Here is a 16,404-nt window from a genome sequence, read left to right on the forward strand (position 1 = left end):
ACCACTGATTCCAAAACTTTATAAGGCCTCTCAGAATTCACTGGGCAATTTCTGCTAGTTATTATTATTTTGCTTACAGAGAGTGCACTAGATATTCTGCAGATATTCCTGTTCTTTGCTTCAATTATGAGGGCTTATGACTTACCAGGTTGTTTTTTTTAAAAAATGAATCCTATAATAACACAATATGAGTAAGTTGATTAATTTACCAGTACAGCTGGATTGAAAGTCGGCAATAATCCTATTATTCATTTACCTTCATAGCCTGGACTTCCTTGGAAATCACAGTGCCAGATCTAAGCAGAAACTGTTTATTTTTCACAATGAAAACAATCTTGAAGCATATACTCCCCTTTTCTTTTCAAAAACATGCTTCTTCAGACATCAAGATTCCATTTAGATATGGGAAGGACTGTGGAAGGTTCTAAATCTCATTCAGCAAAGAGGCTGAGAGCACTATCAATGTTTGGAAAACAGGAAGTTGCTTTCAGTCCATTGGTCCATAATGGTCAATATTGTCCACACGGACTGGAAATGGCTCTTTGTCAGGGACTGGGCAGAGAAGGAATGGTGGAGACTGCCTCCCCAGCCTGACCCTTCCAGAGAAGAGGAAGACAGTTTAGATTTACAGCAGGGGTTTGAGGGAAGTCAGAGCTCAGAGGCAGATGAGGGGGAAAGCTGGGAAATAATGGTAGAGGAGGAGGAGGAAGTGGAAGCAACAGGAGGAGAATGAGGCTGGAGACAGCACAAGAGGTGATGTGAGAGCATCTTGGAAGGGGTGAGAGGGACTGAAGGATGCAGAATGCCTGAACTGATTCACATTCCCATCCAAGACAACGTTCCTCATTTAGGGATACTTCAGACATCATTTGTGAGTAAGAAAACCTGTGAGAAATCCATATAATTGTGCTGAACACATATTATTCCGAGAGGGAAATTTATGCCATCTGATAAGACCAGACTTCGGTGTACACTTTCACCAAACTATGGTTGAAAGACTTGGTCAGAATAAAAGAACAAGGCAAGGATATTTTAAACAATGGTAATTGGGACTAGGGATTCCGAGCACAATTAGGAACATTATAAATAAACACTGGCACATCGCTGAAGATATTCCTGGCTGTAAAGATCCACCCCTTTGGGGCCTGAGAAAGAAAGGGTCCCTACGAAATCAATTAGTTAGGACTGACTGTCTAGAACCATCATCTACAATTATGAGAGGTCATTACAGATGCGGCAAATGTAATATGTGCCCCTATAGTCTGCAAGTGAAAGAGATTAAAAGTGAACATATGTGGTTTACTTACAAAATTAATTCCATGTCAACTTGTAACTCAAAGAATGTTCAAGGTTTTTTTCTTTAAAGACTTCTGCAGACTTAAAACACTACTGATCCTTCCTTCCTGTGCATTGGTGGGGCTGTTTTGGCTACAGGTAAAAAAAAGAAGGTAAAGGACCCCTGGATGGTTAAGTCCAACATCAATCATGTCTTGAATATCAGAAATGAAAGGTATTGATTGATTGATTGATTGATTGATTGATTGATTGATTGACTTACAAAATCTCTATACTGCCAGGGGGGGGGGAGATAAGTATGATAGTTGGGTATATGCTAAATTAAACTAATCTTATATTCCACTGCCACTTTGGGAGTCTTGAGACTGTGTTATTTGCCATCCTAATTACTCAATATAAAAATCTGTATTTAAATGAAAGTAGTATTTATTTATTTTAGAATGAGTGGATTCCCTAAATTTCAATCTGTCATAGTTCCAACATTCCAGAGCTTTTCAGTCTATCTGAATTCCATTGTAGAAAGTTAGAAATGGAACAAATGTTCCTGGTTTGGAACCCATTTTTATTTAATATAAAAAGAATTATGCAGTTATGCAATTTTCAAAAGGTGGTTGATTGTTCCATATGGTCAAAGCAACCAACTGGCACTGCAGATCAAAGTTTGGCTGGAGGGCCTCTCTCTCATTTTACTTGCTGTAATCAATACAACGCCATTCATTCAAGAGGACCTGAGGCACGTTCTTACCTTAGACTGACAGACATTATTTGAATAAGCAAAGTGCTTGATTTTCCATAGCACTGCTGGAGGAGAGAAGCATGGAGAATACACTGTCAATACCTCCTAGAGAACTGTGAACTGATTTGGGCTGGTAGTATTCTGCTACCCTTACAATGAATTTTCATTGACTAAATGAAGCTGTAGGATACCCAGAGGTCTACTGTAAGCAGCAGATGACTTGGTGGTTGGTCAGGCTTATTAGTAACAATAATGGCATTAATATTGATAATGGTAACAGATAGGTGGAATCTGACAAAGCACTAAGGCATTAAGGCAATTTTTGCACTAGCAAAAGGACTTTTACTTGCATAGCACAATGTTCTTCCCCTCTTCTCCTGCTCTGTCCCTCCTAAATCTGTTCTAATGGTTTCCCCCAACCCTCTGGAGCAGATTTAAGGAGTGCACAAATGGAAATCCTTGCACTGAAGGGACTCATTCATGGAATGTCACTTATTATTGTTATGGTTACTGTTATTATTTCTCACCTTTCCTCCAAGGAGCTCAAGGTCATGTACATGGTTTCCCCCTTTCCCTTTTTATTCTCACAACAACCTGCTTAGCTGAAAGATGGCAGCTGGCCCAAGGACACCAAGTGAGGCTTGTGGTTGTGAGAACCCAGGTCTCCCTGAACCTACACTTTAACCATTACATTACACTGGTACAAAAGTTACAGCGCAGGAGACCGTAATGAAGTAGGCCAGGACAGAAACAGAAGCAATGGTAGTGTCCAGGATTGCGAAGTCTGTAACTTCATTACAGAGGGAGCCTCAAATTTCAGCAATGCCCTGTGTGAGGCCAAAATTCGGGACCCGTCAGCCTCTTGCCTTCCATTCTACCTTATAGCTGTGTTGCCCCTGAGGATCTGCACCCACTACAAGAATGATAGCTTTTAAGACTTGTGGCTGTGCCTCATGTCCTAACATAAGGACTGTAATGTGAGTTATGCCCCACTGTTAGTTTGCCTGGATTTCCCCAGCCACTCTGGGCAGCTTACAGCATAGATCTTGCAGAGATCTGACTCACCTGAAGGAACTCTAGCAGATGATGCTTCCTTTCTTCTCTGATTGTGGGCTGCAAAACAGCCCACAGCTGGAGGGCAGCATGTTCTCCTGGGTTCTTGCTCCTTTATACAACAACCTGCTATGCTGAAAGATGGCAGCTGGCCCAAGGACACCAAGTGAAGCTTGTGGCTGTGTGAGGATTTGAGAACCCAGGTCTCCCTGGACCTACACTTTAACTATTACACTACACTGGTACAAAAGTTACAGTGCAGGAGACCCTAATGAAGGAGACCAGGACGGAAACAGAAGCTATGGTAGTGTCCAGGATTGTGGAGTCTGTAATTTCATTAGGGAGGGAGCAGTGGTGGACCTCAGGGCCTCAAATTTCAGCAGCGCCCTATGTGGGGCCAAAATTTGGGACCCCTCTGCCTCTTGCCTTCCATTCTACCTCATAGCTGTGGTGCCCCGGAGGGTTTGCACCCAGTGCAACCAAACCAGTCGTGCTCCCCTAAATCTGCCTCTAGAGGCAGGAAGAGTGAAATGATACCTCTCATGCTTCTGTGTTTGGTGAGCTAGAAAACATCCTGGACGCTGACATGAAGTGAAAGCAGAGAAAAAGCACAATGAAAAATTAAGATGTGATGGTTTGGGGCCAGGCCATGAAGGTCAAGGGATGGGGAGGGCAACTGTGAAGCGAGATTTCTGGCTGAGCTGGCAAAGATTAAACACAATGATTAAGCACAGGACAGGATTTAGCAGGGAACTGAAAGAATGTGACATTTCCTCCAGAGCAAAGGTAGCCAACAGGTAGCTTCCAGATGTTGTTGGACTACAATTCCCATCATCCCTGACTAGCGGTAATGCTAGCTGGATTTTAACAACATCTGGAGGGCATCACATTGACAAACCATCTTTCAGGAGGATGTGGTGCTGGGCCATAATGTTTTTCCTACTACAATTTTTTTTTGTATGCTATTTTCATTCACATATGCATTTTTTTGCACACTTCATGCTAGTAAGTATATTTTTGCAAACATTTCTTGGCTCCATGTGCATCCCTCCCAAAGCTGTGCGCTCGGTGGAAGAGGACAACCATCCCAGGCAGGAGTGTACCGTTCTTTGGTCAAGGGTATACGATAGCTGCGCTCCCCTGCTAGAACCTCCAAACCAGCTTGAGAGTATACCTATATTGTTCTACTTCTGCATCTCTCTCTCTCTCTCTCTCTCTCTCTCTCTCTCTCTCTCTGTCTCTGTCTCTGTCTCTGTCTCTCTCTCACACATATACCCACATAGAGAGAAGAGACATTATTAAATATTGCAGCTGGCATGGAAAGCTGCTTGCATGAAATAAAGTTTATGCCTGAAAACAAAGTGCTTGTGTACTTTGAACATCAATAGCATCATCCAATGAATACCACATCACTTCACTGCCCTATAATCTCCCTCAACTGGTAGAACACAAATCCGTCCTGTAAACTTGCAGAGTATAATTCTGCCACCTGTAAAGTACAATTCCACCATGATTTTTTCCTTAAACATTCTCATTACACATGCACCAGCACACACGCACTTACATACACACGAATGGTTAGCAATAAAAATGTTTTAGTACTGTAAGCAAACCCAGCTGGTTCATACAACAAAATTATATATTTCAAACTGCATATTACATCCATTCTCTGGTTCTTACCCACTTTGCCACTATCTGAAAAGTATGCACACAAAGAAACCTAATTTGTGTTATTGTGTGTGGTGAAAGCCCAAGGCACAACAGATGCTTGTCCAACTCTCCTGTCCCCCATACACGCTTATCTTTCTTTCCACGTAAGTAGCCCAAAATCACAGAATACACGCAATCAAATCTAAGCCCTTTCAACTCTCCCCAAAGCACTTGGCAATGCACAGCCTTGAGCTGCACATTTTAAGGATTGAAACCGACACTCCTTGTTCTTGCACTGCAGCTGCCCCCCAATGCCTGGAAGTCTGCACAGGCTAATGGGCCACACAGGTTGGGAAGTGCATGTGTGTGTGTGTTTGCTGGGGTGCGTGCAGAGAAGCAAGGCAATCTGAAGACATGCTGGGGCTGAGGCTTACCAACCACCCTGCAAGCAGCCAATTCTTCTAGGCTACTCACAAGCCATGAAAACCCCAAATTAACAATCTCAGAAAATTAGAATATTAAATGAAATCAGCAAAACAAGGACTGCAAATAGAGCAATATTGGACCTCTGAGAAGTAGAAGCATGCACATGTATTCAGTACTTGGTTTGGGCCCCCTTTGCATCAATTACTGCCTCAATGCAGCGTGGCATGGATGCTATCAGCCTGTGGCACTGCTGAGGTGTTATGGAAGACCAGGAAGCTTCAATAGCAGCCTTCAGCTCTTCTGCATTGCTCGACCTCATGTCTCTCATCTGTCTCTTGGCAATGCCCCATAGATTCTCTATGGGGTTCAGGTCAGGTGAGTTTGCTGGCCAATCAAGCACAGTAATCCCATGGGCACTGAATCAGGTTTTGGTACTTTTGGCAGTGTGGGCAGGTGCCAAAGTCCTGCTGGAAAATGAAGTCAGCATCCTCATAAAGCTAGTCTGCGGAAGGAAGCATGTAATGCTCCAAAATCTCCTGATAGACGGCTGTGTTGACCCTGGACTTAATGAAGCACAGTGGACCAACACCAGCTGATGACATGGCTCCCCAAATCTCTTTTCTGATGAGAGCAGCTTTTGCCATCTCATTTGGAAACCAAGGACCCAGAGTCTGGAGGAAGAATGGAGAGGCACACAATGCTTGAAGTCCAGTGTGAAGTTTCCACAGTCTGTGTTGATTTGGGGAGCTATGTCATCAGCTGGTGTCGGTCATTTAATATTCTAATTTTCTGAGATTGTTAATTTGGGGTTTTCATCAGCTGTACGCCATGATAGTCACAATTATAACAAATAAAGGCTTGACATATCTCGCTTTGCATGTCATGAGTCTATCTCATATATTAGTTTCACCTTTTCCGAGTTTCACCTGCAATTATCATGGGGCATTTGAACTTTGCCATTTTTACCATTAAAAGCTATGTCCTCTTTATGCCTTTGAAACAATTGCTCATCTATTCCCACTATATTGATTTTGTGATTGTAGCACATGAATGCTCTTGGTTGTAGAGATTGAGAAAGTAATGTATGTTTCTTACATAGATCAGAACAAAAAGCAAGTGAGTACTGATACTCTAGCATCCATAATCTAGCAGGTCAAGATACCTGCTGTAAAACTGTTACCCTGACATTTTACGTAAGTGATCCATATAAAGCACAGGCTACTTTACTGAATCTTAGGCTCCCAGTCCTTCCACTTTCAAACAAAGTGCGGTCCATTTGTCTCCTACACATTTCTTCTCTTGCCTTGTATTACAGCATCTGCGGTTATTCCTTGTTCTGCTTTTAATTTTCTGCCATCTACCCTTCATGGCCTAGCCTATTTGATTGTTATTATCTCATGGGCTGTTAAGTTATTTCTCTGGAACTTTTGATATCCAACTGTGATGCTTGTCTGGAAGTGTTTGGTGCAGCTGCTTCTCTATGTGGAAGTTTTAAGATGCTATAGCCCATCTGTGTTGCTGTCTACACAACTGAAAAAAGGCTAAAACTACTATCCTATTGCATTTGGAGAAGGAGAAGAAGGAAGAACAGATGCTGTTTGGAGGCCCCATTCTACCCCAGGTAAGGCGCTGATACACTTAAGCCAGCCTCCTACAGGTAACACCTACACAACACCTGCCTGCATAAACATTTGAAGCAGTTATTATTATTATTTTTAAGGAAAAAAACATTTCATGCATCAGCAACAGATCCATGGCAACACACCACTTTGTGTTTCCAAGTTTATGGTGGACTTTTTATTTTATAAATAATATAGCAACTTGAGGGTCAGCTTATTCTGACAACTAAAATATAACACTCTGTAAAAATAAGAATGCCCTCTCACCCTGTGAAAGAAACTTAGTCAGTCAATCAGACAGTTATTTAAATCCATACCTGAATGACCTTGTATAGCAGGAGTGGGAAGCTTTTCCCAGCCAAATGGCTGCATTCCCTGCTGCTCAACTTTCCAGGGCGTCACATGCCAGTGGTTTGTGGAGCCAGAAGCCAAGTGGATGGAGGCTTGAACATAGATTTTACCTGCAAACACATTCACGCACCCTTCTCTATCCTCCATCCAGGCAACCAAAAGTCACTTTGCCTCTGTGACCTTCTCTTCCTTCACCACAACTTTGTCCCTCCCCCCCCCCACTCCAATGGCACAACTGTTCCTCCTCACCCAGCCCTGATGGTGCAACATTCTTGCCCCACAATGCTTCAGAGTGAGGGATGCTAGGGCAACCAGGCATGTCTTCCCCAGAGTATTGTAGGAGCATTGCCAGTACTGCAGGGGCTGCAATCCAACACCCACTTATCTAAATGTATGTCCACCTGACCTCAGTGGGACTTCTCAAAACTGAGAGAATCGGGGGTAAAATGGCAAACAAAATTCAATGGAAACAAGTGTAGAGTGAAGCATGTTGGTGCAAAACTATCTTCCTTTCCCATATGTGCTCACGGGGTCTGAACTGGAAGCAATTGACCAGGTACAAGACCTTGCAGTTGTAGTGGATAGCTTGATGAAGAAAAAGGTGCCTTCCATGCTACAGATCATTAGGAAAGGAATTAAAAATAAAACTGCTAGTATCATAATGCTATTATACAAATGTATCATGCAGCTTCATTTGGAATACTCTTATCAAAAAGAAGTTAGATTTCAAAAAAGGTTCAGGAAAGGGAAATGAAAATGATCAAGAGAGTGGAACAACTCCCTATGAAGAATTGTAAATAAAACAAAACAGAGCGCAATTGGGGATGGGTTAATGTGCAAAACAACAACAACCCTGTTGAGTAAAACTACAAATGGAAAACAGGGTCCTGGCTGGGTTCCACACCAGAACAATCAGTACTTTAAGGAGGAAATAAATTTTCCATAATATTCCTAGTGATGCCAGGGATATGATGGCAAACAAAACCAGAGTGCTAGGTACTAGAGAAAATGCTAGAGGGTGATGAAAATGCAAAGGCCTTTCTTCAAAAAAGCAGAAAATGTGCTAGGTCATAGGCCAACCATCACATTATGAAGAAGGTCCATGAATATTTTTTCTTAAATATGGACAATGGAGACCTATTCAGAGCTGTGGTAGTGATGGAGTATTTAATCTTTCCCTCCCATACTGTATTCCCAATCCATTTCTCTGCCCACAATGGGCAGGGTAGGTAGTTAAAACAGCTTTGGGAGTGCGATTCTGTTCTGTAATCAATACACAGGAAATGGTCGAACACCCTCTTCTACAAACAAACTGGCAGCTGCCTTATAGCTGTATTGTGGAGGGAGGTGTTGTTGTTGTTGTTGTTGTTGTTGTTGTTGTTGTTGTTGTTGTTATGCTCAGGAGATTGACCACAGATTTCCTGCATAAAATGTAGTTGGGCCCCTGTGGTATAATCTACACACCTGCCCCACATTCCTTAAAAAAGGACAAAGTCATTGATACAATGCACAAAGAATGTATTATACTTATGAAGAGAGGATTCTTCCCAAGCTGTCTATAATCTTTGACTAGACAGATTAATATTAATCACCTACCTACATGCTGGGAAATGAATGCTGATCATGTGGGCAGCTACAGATTAAGATGGTTCCTCCTGCTTATTCTTAGAACGGCTGAAACAGTAAGATGACTATTTCCAATGCTTTAGCACAATTGTGCTCAGCAGATAAAAGGCAGGAGGGAAGGGGAGCTGAGGGCAAACTGCTGCTACACTGGTTAACAATGCCTGCTAACTTGTCTCTAAGTTTGTAAGACAACCAGTGATGCAATAATGCCATCAATGATGCAATAATGACAGGTAGACAAACCCACTGGTTGAGAGGTTAGCTGTGGATGAAAGCTAACAACCATAGTAAAAAACAAAAACCCAAGACCAGCTCCATGGATTTTAAAGTACACACTGTTTATTGAACTCTTCTTTGAAATAGAATTCATTGATAATACTTCTATCCTTCTACTTGAATGGCAAAGGATCCATCAGAAGATAAGGAATTACTTTGGGTACAGATAAAATTATGACATTCAGAGTACACAGCCATTAACATAGAGTGCACATAGCTGCTTTGTACTGAGTGTATTATTGGCCAACTATTATCTACTGCAGTCTGCCCCAATCTGGTGTCTTCCAGATGCTGTAGAACTGCCTCTCCTCTCAACCCTGCTCATTGACCATGCTTGTGGTCAATGTTGTGATCAAAACATTGTGGTCAAAACATGTCAGAGGACCAAGCTGGCAGGCAAAGGCTGGTCTACTGTGAGTCTACAACTCTCCAGTGTGTTAAGCAGGTATCATTCCAGTTTTGCTACATGTGATTATTTTAATTGGGGACTGAACATAAATCCACCTGAACCCAAGCAAATGTTGTAAAGAACCAGTGAACCAAATTTTCAGGTGGGAGGGGGAAAGAGCTATTTTATAAAAACCATTTCTTTTTTAAATACTAAGTCAATGTCATGGGTTTGTGTTTTTTAGGATTGTATCATTACTTCTCACTAGCTCTAATGTCACCCATAAATTTCCACTTGTTTGCCCTTCCTTTGAGCTCCATATCAATTTTGTGCATTTCCATCACAATAGCAATGCATGACTACTTCAATCATATGTGTTAGAAGTGGGCCACAAACACTGTTATTACATACAGAGTTAATATATTTGGAATGCCAAGTTCTTCGGAACGTTGTGCCTTTTTAAAGTGCCATATTAAATATAGAAAACAAAATAATCTGTAAGGAGAGCAACCGCACTGGAGTGACTAATAACTTCACATCAACAATTAATTAGTGCCGACATTTTCCTCCTGTGAAATGTCACCTTGATGCCTACTTAGAGATGTATTTTGAAATAAGCAGCTGAACAGCAGCCAACCACATTTGCCGCATGTAGATCAGCCTGTCATTCTGCACAGATTAGGCAAGGTACTGCATCACTAGATGGTGCTCATTATCTGCCAGATTTGATTCACTAAACATTAGAAGGTTATTAAAAACATGCTTTACAGAAGCAACACAACTCAGCTAGATTTATAGACACAGCTATTTAGGTTGCTTTGTTCTTCTCCAGTTTTATTAAGTTGCACCATATGTTCTTAAAACATAAATTTAGAATGACGTTTTGAGAGAGAGAGAGAGTTCCAGAGAGAGAGTATGTTCCAGAGAGGTAGACACATGTTTGAAGAAACTAGTGTCAATAAATAGCACCCTTTCTCACAATATACAGAAGGGTAGCACCTGATAACATTTGCTTTCTAACTTTTTGAGTGATTCAACCTTAAATTTGTTCCCTGTGATACTGAAAATCTCATCCACTGACCTTGTTTTCTGAAACCACAATTTCCTTGCTTGGATCTCTATTTCTTCAAGACTTTGTAGGGATGAAAATCAGCATGTTCAAACTTCAGCGTGAAAAGGGGAAAGGAGATGGTGTCTTAGGAAGTGCGCATTTTAAGAGCATAATTTCTGCCAGTGAATTTGTATGCTGTGGAAACATATAAATTAATGTGGAAACATGATTGCGTTGAACCTTCCAAGAAGTATCGAATCGAGAATCTTCTACTCCTATCAGAAAGTACAGTAGTACCTCTGGTTATGTGCTTAATTCGTTCCGGAGGTCCGTTCTTAACCTGAAGCACCACTTTAGCTAATGGGGCCTCCCGCCGCCGCCGTGCAATTTCTGTTCTCATCCTTAAGCAAAGTTCTTAATTTGAGGTACTATTTCTGGGTTAGCGGAGTCTGTCACCTGAAGCGTCTGTAACCTGAAGCATATGTAACCCGAGGTACCACTGTATTGTATAACACAAGTGGGGGAGGGGAATGCGGCCCCAGGACTTTCTCCAGAGCAAGACTGATGACACCATCAGCAGTAGTGCTAGGAATAACTGACACACCATTTTTTCCACTGGCAAGTGAATGAAATGAAAGAGAGACTTTCAAGTCCTTTACTTCACACTAGCAAGATAAATGGCAGCACTTGTTTACAGGATTGTTTGCATCTCTAATTAAAAGCTTAAGGCTACATTTCACAATAGTAAAGAGCTTTTGTTAAAGCTCAACATGTTTTGCAGGTTTAACCCACAGAAGCAAGCACAGCTGAGTTTAGTGCTACTTACATCCAGGTCATTATGCACAGGACTGCAGTTACGCTACAAAAAAAAGCTTACTATTTATGGTGCCACAGGACACTATTATTCTTCCCTCACTGTTGTAGTAAATTGTCTTTAGTCAGCTGTCTGCAAGTTTGGATTCTTTACTGATTACCTATCCATCACCCTAAGGTCCCCAAGCGGGTCACAATATTAAAACACAGTATTAAAAACACTTTAAAAGAAGTTACAATCACAAAAACAAGGTGGATCCTCAAAATATCAAAAAGCCAATGTCAAAAGCCAGTGTGCAAATGTACATATTCAGCATTTTCCAGAAGTTGTATAATGAAGGTGCCAGATACACCTCTGAGGGGAGTTTCACAGCTTAGAGGTCACCACAGATAAAGCCCTCTACTGGGCCACCACCAACATCTGAAGGAACCTCCCAAGAAAGACCATTCCACTGTCAAACAGCTCTTTCCATCAGAAACATCTTCCTGGTTTTTAGTTGGAATCTCCTTTCTTGTAACTTGAAGGCAGTGGTTCGAATCCTACCCTCCAGAGCAGCAGAAAACAAGCTTGTTCCAACTTCCATGTGACAGCCCTTCAGATAGTTGAAAATAGCTATCATATTTCCTCTCTGTCTCTTCTTTTCCAGGCTAAACACACCCAGCTCCTTCAATCATTACACATAAGGATTGGTTTCCAGAAACTTGCCTTCCTCTGCACACATTCCAGCTTGTCAGCATCCTTCTTAAACTGTGATGCCCAGATCTGGACCCAGTATTCCAGTTGTGGTCTGACCAAGACAGAATAGGGTGGTACTATTACTTTCCTTGATCTAGACACTATACTTCTGTTGATGCAGCCTAGATTAGCACTAGCTTTTTTTGCTGCTGCCTCACACTGTTGACTCATATTAAGCTTGTGGTCCACCAAGACCCCTAGACCCTACTAGTAAGCCAGGTGTCCACCCATTTTATATTTGTGCAGCTAGTTCTTCTTTACCAAGTACAGAACCTAATATTTGCCCCTACTGAAATGCATTTTGGGCCCAGTTCTCTAATCTGTTAAAGGCATCTTGAATCCCAGTTCTGTCTTCTGTGGCATTAGTTACCCCTCCCAGTTTGGTGCCATCTGCAAATTTGATGAGCATCCCTTCAATTCCTTCACCCAAGTCATTTATAATGATGTTGAACAACAGCAGGCTCAAGACAGAATCCTTCAACACCCCACTTGCCACTTTTCCCCAAGATGATGAGGAACCATTAGTTAGTACTCTTTGGGTTTCGTCAGTCAATCAGCTACAAATCCAATTAACAGTTACCTCATCCAGCCCACACTTTACCAGTTTCCTCACAAGAATACCATGGGGGACTGTGTCAAAAGCTTTACTGAAATATAGACTACGTGGGTGTCTAGGAAAGCTCAGTCAGTATAGCATAAGACTCTTAGAAGAAGAGTTTGGATTTGATATCCTGCTTTATCACTACCCGAAGGAATCTCAAAGCAGCTAACAGTCTCCTTTCCCTTCCTCCCCCACAACAAACACTCTGTGAGGTGAGTGGGGCTGAGAGACTTCAGAGAAGTGTGACTAACCCAAGGTCACCCAACAGCTGCATGTGGAGGAACGGAGACGCAAACTCGGTTTCCCATATTACGAGTCTACCGCTCTTAACCACTACACCACACTGGCTCTCTTAGTTTAAGGGTTGGTGGTTCAAGCCCCACCTTGGGCAAAAGATCACTGCATTGCAGGGGGTTGGACTAGACACTTGTGGTCCCTTTCAACTCTTTGATCCTTGCAATCTTACATTCACAGCTCCCCACTGATCCCCCAAGCTTGCAACTCTGTCAAAAAAAGAAATGAGATTCACCTGGCATGAGCTGTTATTGAGAAACCCATGCTGGGTCTTAGTAATCATAGCATCCTTTTCTAAGTGCTCACAGACCAACTGTTTAATTATCTGTTCTAGGACCTTTCCTGGTATCAATGTCGAGCTCACCAGTCAGTGGGTCTTCTTTTTTCCGCTTTTGAAGATGAGGACAACATTTGCTTGCCTCCAGTCTGCAGGGACCTCACCTGTTCTCCAATAATTCTCAAAGATTTTGGACAGAGGCTGTGAGATTACATCCACAAGCTCCTTTAGTATCCTTGGATGCAGTTCATCAGGCCCTGGAAATCTGAATTCATTTAAAGTAGCTAGGTGTTCCCTTATTATTATTATTATTAACCTCTCTCAAAGTCTGAGCTCATTCTGACCTTAGGCCCACCTGACCTCCCCATGCAACTGTTGGTTACTCATGTAGATTCTTCCTTTGTGATTTCCCCTTTCTTCCATTTCTTATACATGCCTTTCTTAACTTTCAGATCATCTTTAAGCTCCTTACGCAGCCACACCAGTTTCTTTAGATGCCTCCCACTTTTCTTTCATGTGGGAATTGTCTGCATTTAATTCCTCAAAATTTCACCTTTAAAAAACTCCCATCCATCTTGGACTCCCTTCTCTTTGAGTATTTCTGACTATGGGATCTCAACCCAGTAGTTCTTTAAGCTTTTTGAAATCATCCTTCTTGAAGTCCCAAGTGCATATTTGATGACACTCAGCTTTCCCTTGCATCTGTATCATGAAACCCAAGAGAACATGATCGCTTCCTCCTAAGGTTCCCAGTACTTCATCAATTCCTGTGGTGAGGACCAGGTCCAAGATAGATCTCCTTGTTGCTTCCTCTACCTTCTGGGAAATGAAATTGTCAGCGAGGCAACTGAGGAATTTGTTGGACCTTACATTCTTGGCAGAGTTTGAGATCCAATGGATTTTGGGATAGTTGAAGTCTTCCATGACTACTATATCTCTCCCTTTTTGAATATTTAGTAATCTGCTCAAGGAATATATTATCCAAGTCTTCAGTCTGGCTTGAAGGTCTATAGCAGACACCTACATTAAGGTCACTGTTGTTTTCCTCTCCTACAATTTTTACCCATATACTCTTACTCTGCCTTCCATGTTCCAGGTTGTAAGTGTACACATCCTTTACATATAATGCTACTCCTCCCCCCTTCCTGTTTGGTCTATTCCTTTTGAACAGGTTATACCCCCTCAATTTCTACATTCCAGTCATGAGTCTCATCCCACCCAATTACAGTAATGCCTATTAGGTCATATTTGCCATTCTGTATTAAGAGCTCAAAATTGTCTTGCTTGTTTCCCACTCTCTGTTCATTAGTCTAGAGACAACCATAAATCTTTCCCTCTAGTTACTTCCTTCTTGGAGTTTCCTGCCCTTTAGCAGGTTTCTATATAGTACCACCTCAGTTTCCTGTGCATCTATGAATCCATTGTGGAGCTGCTTTAAAACAGGGGTTATATCTTAATGGAACCTCAGCCAGGACCAACTGAACTTTCTGTGTCATCTTTGAGAACATTCTTCTTGCAGGATACGGCTGTGGATTTAGGACTATGAGGGGATCTCATGATTTGCTCCTGCCTTCAACATTACCCCCATGCCACTCCATAGTGTTAGAAAGACAGATGCTGAATTTGTTCAGCATCTCTGACTTCCTTCAAAGTAGCAAGAGTACAGAAGAAGAGGCCACGAGAAATAAAATAAAAAAGTGAGTCCACTTCAACTTCCCCTAAGGGTAAGGGGTAAAGAAACATGTGGAATCTTGAAAGACTAGAGTGCATTCTAGGACATAAATCTGAGCTGCAAAGAAAGAAGCACAACTGCTGAGTGAAGAAGCAAATCAAAAGACATATATTCGCAGCAGGCGAACATCACTGAGCCACTCAGTAGGGATGGGGGCTTTTGTTACTATGAAACAACTTTTCAAAAGTTCACATCTCTGACTTTCAGCCTGAATGCACAAAAGACATACACATACAAAGGAATAACAAGAACCCCTGCTGGAAGGAGAAGCTGGTGTTCTCTTTAATGCTCTCTCATGGCTTTCAAAGGATGACAGTAAGGAACTCAAAGGTATCAATCACTTTCACTGTGTAAAGCATTAAAGATCATGCTGAATACTTACAAAATGGGTCATTCAAAAAAAAAATTATAAAAAGACACACACACCCCAAGGAATGGAGGGAAGCTGACATGTTGGATCAGAAAATGGCAGTATAGCCCAAGATGCTGGACCTCCTAAGGTTAACAAGTTGTGCTTTTTTCCACTCCCGTACAATGAACCTTAAGTGTGATCTTAGGTGCATTCCAATGGCTGATAACCATGCAGCAGCCGCATAAGTGCTTCTCTTGAAGTGCAGAAACACTCACCTTTAGCTCCCAGATCACACAGTCAAATGCTATGTTACCACCTCTTTGCAGTGGGGGTGGGGGGGTTAGAACAGGGGTAAGACAGAGGGATGAGCATTCAATGGAAGGACTACTAAGGTCTAGCAATATTGAGGAGAAGCAGAAACAGCTCACCAGAGCATGAAACTCCACTGCAGTTGCTACCATAGCAGAGAATGAAAAAGTTCTACTCTGGCATTTCATTTTGCAGGTCCCCCGGTGGTTGTGATAAGTGAAGATTCCAATACTGGGTGGAAAAGAACAGTGTTTTGCAGCTCTGAGGGCCAGATTCTAGTGATGTTTCTAATGCATTTACCTGGCTCATAATGGTAATCTCTCCAGCTCACAGTGCTTTCATACATTACAAATGAGGTGTCATCTCCCAACTCCCACAAATGCTCGGAATGTAAACCAAGCTTCTAAATATGCTCAGGGAACCCAGGCAGGAAACCCAAAGATGTGGATTAGTCAAGGGTGTCTGAGTATTCACTACAGTTGTCATCAGGTGCCCTGGAAAGTATATGGCCCAGAACTCCTTGCTTCTAGGCTGCTATTATGGGAACATTGTTGGGTATACTCATGCGGGATCAGTTTCCAGGGTGTCTGACATCCCTACTGAGTTCCTAGGCACATATTTGTCCAGGGCGCCTAAGAGTCTCAGGGATGCTGCCATTTCAGATGGCATGGAGGCATCACGTAGAGGTTTTTGCCACCAAGTAAGTTTTGGATGGAATCAAGAGGGCAGCGAGAGCTCAGAGGCTCATGGGTACAGTGTGTGTGTGTGTGTGTGTGTGTGTGTGTGTGTGTGTGTTGGGGATGTAGCAGGACTGTGTA

General features: G+C 42.2%; 1 protein-coding gene and 1 long non-coding RNA gene across 28 annotated transcripts in view; both read right to left on the minus strand.

Moving 5' to 3' along the window:
- LOC308576085 overlaps nt 1-8,920 on the minus strand; it is a 45,599-nt gene extending 36,679 nt beyond the window's left edge. Inside the window, exons 1-3 of one of the 2 annotated variants that reach the window (XR_014003071.1) lie at nt 8,728-8,920; nt 3,098-3,214; nt 1,398-1,428 (exon numbers count right to left, since the gene is read on the minus strand). This is a non-coding gene — a long non-coding RNA (uncharacterized lncRNA). Of the gene's footprint in view, nt 1-1,397; nt 1,429-3,097; nt 3,215-8,727 lie in introns of those variants that run through there. The other variant, XR_014003070.1, reaches the window with a different exon arrangement.
- NRXN3 (neurexin 3) overlaps nt 1-16,404 on the minus strand; it is a 1,270,857-nt gene that overhangs the window by 755,913 nt on the left and 498,540 nt on the right. The gene's annotated exons all lie outside the window — the stretch shown is intronic.

The sequence above is a fragment of the Podarcis bocagei genome (genome assembly GCF_964188305.1).
Source record: "Podarcis bocagei genome assembly, chromosome: 1".
Classification (NCBI taxonomy): domain Eukaryota; kingdom Metazoa; phylum Chordata; class Lepidosauria; order Squamata; family Lacertidae; genus Podarcis; species Podarcis bocagei.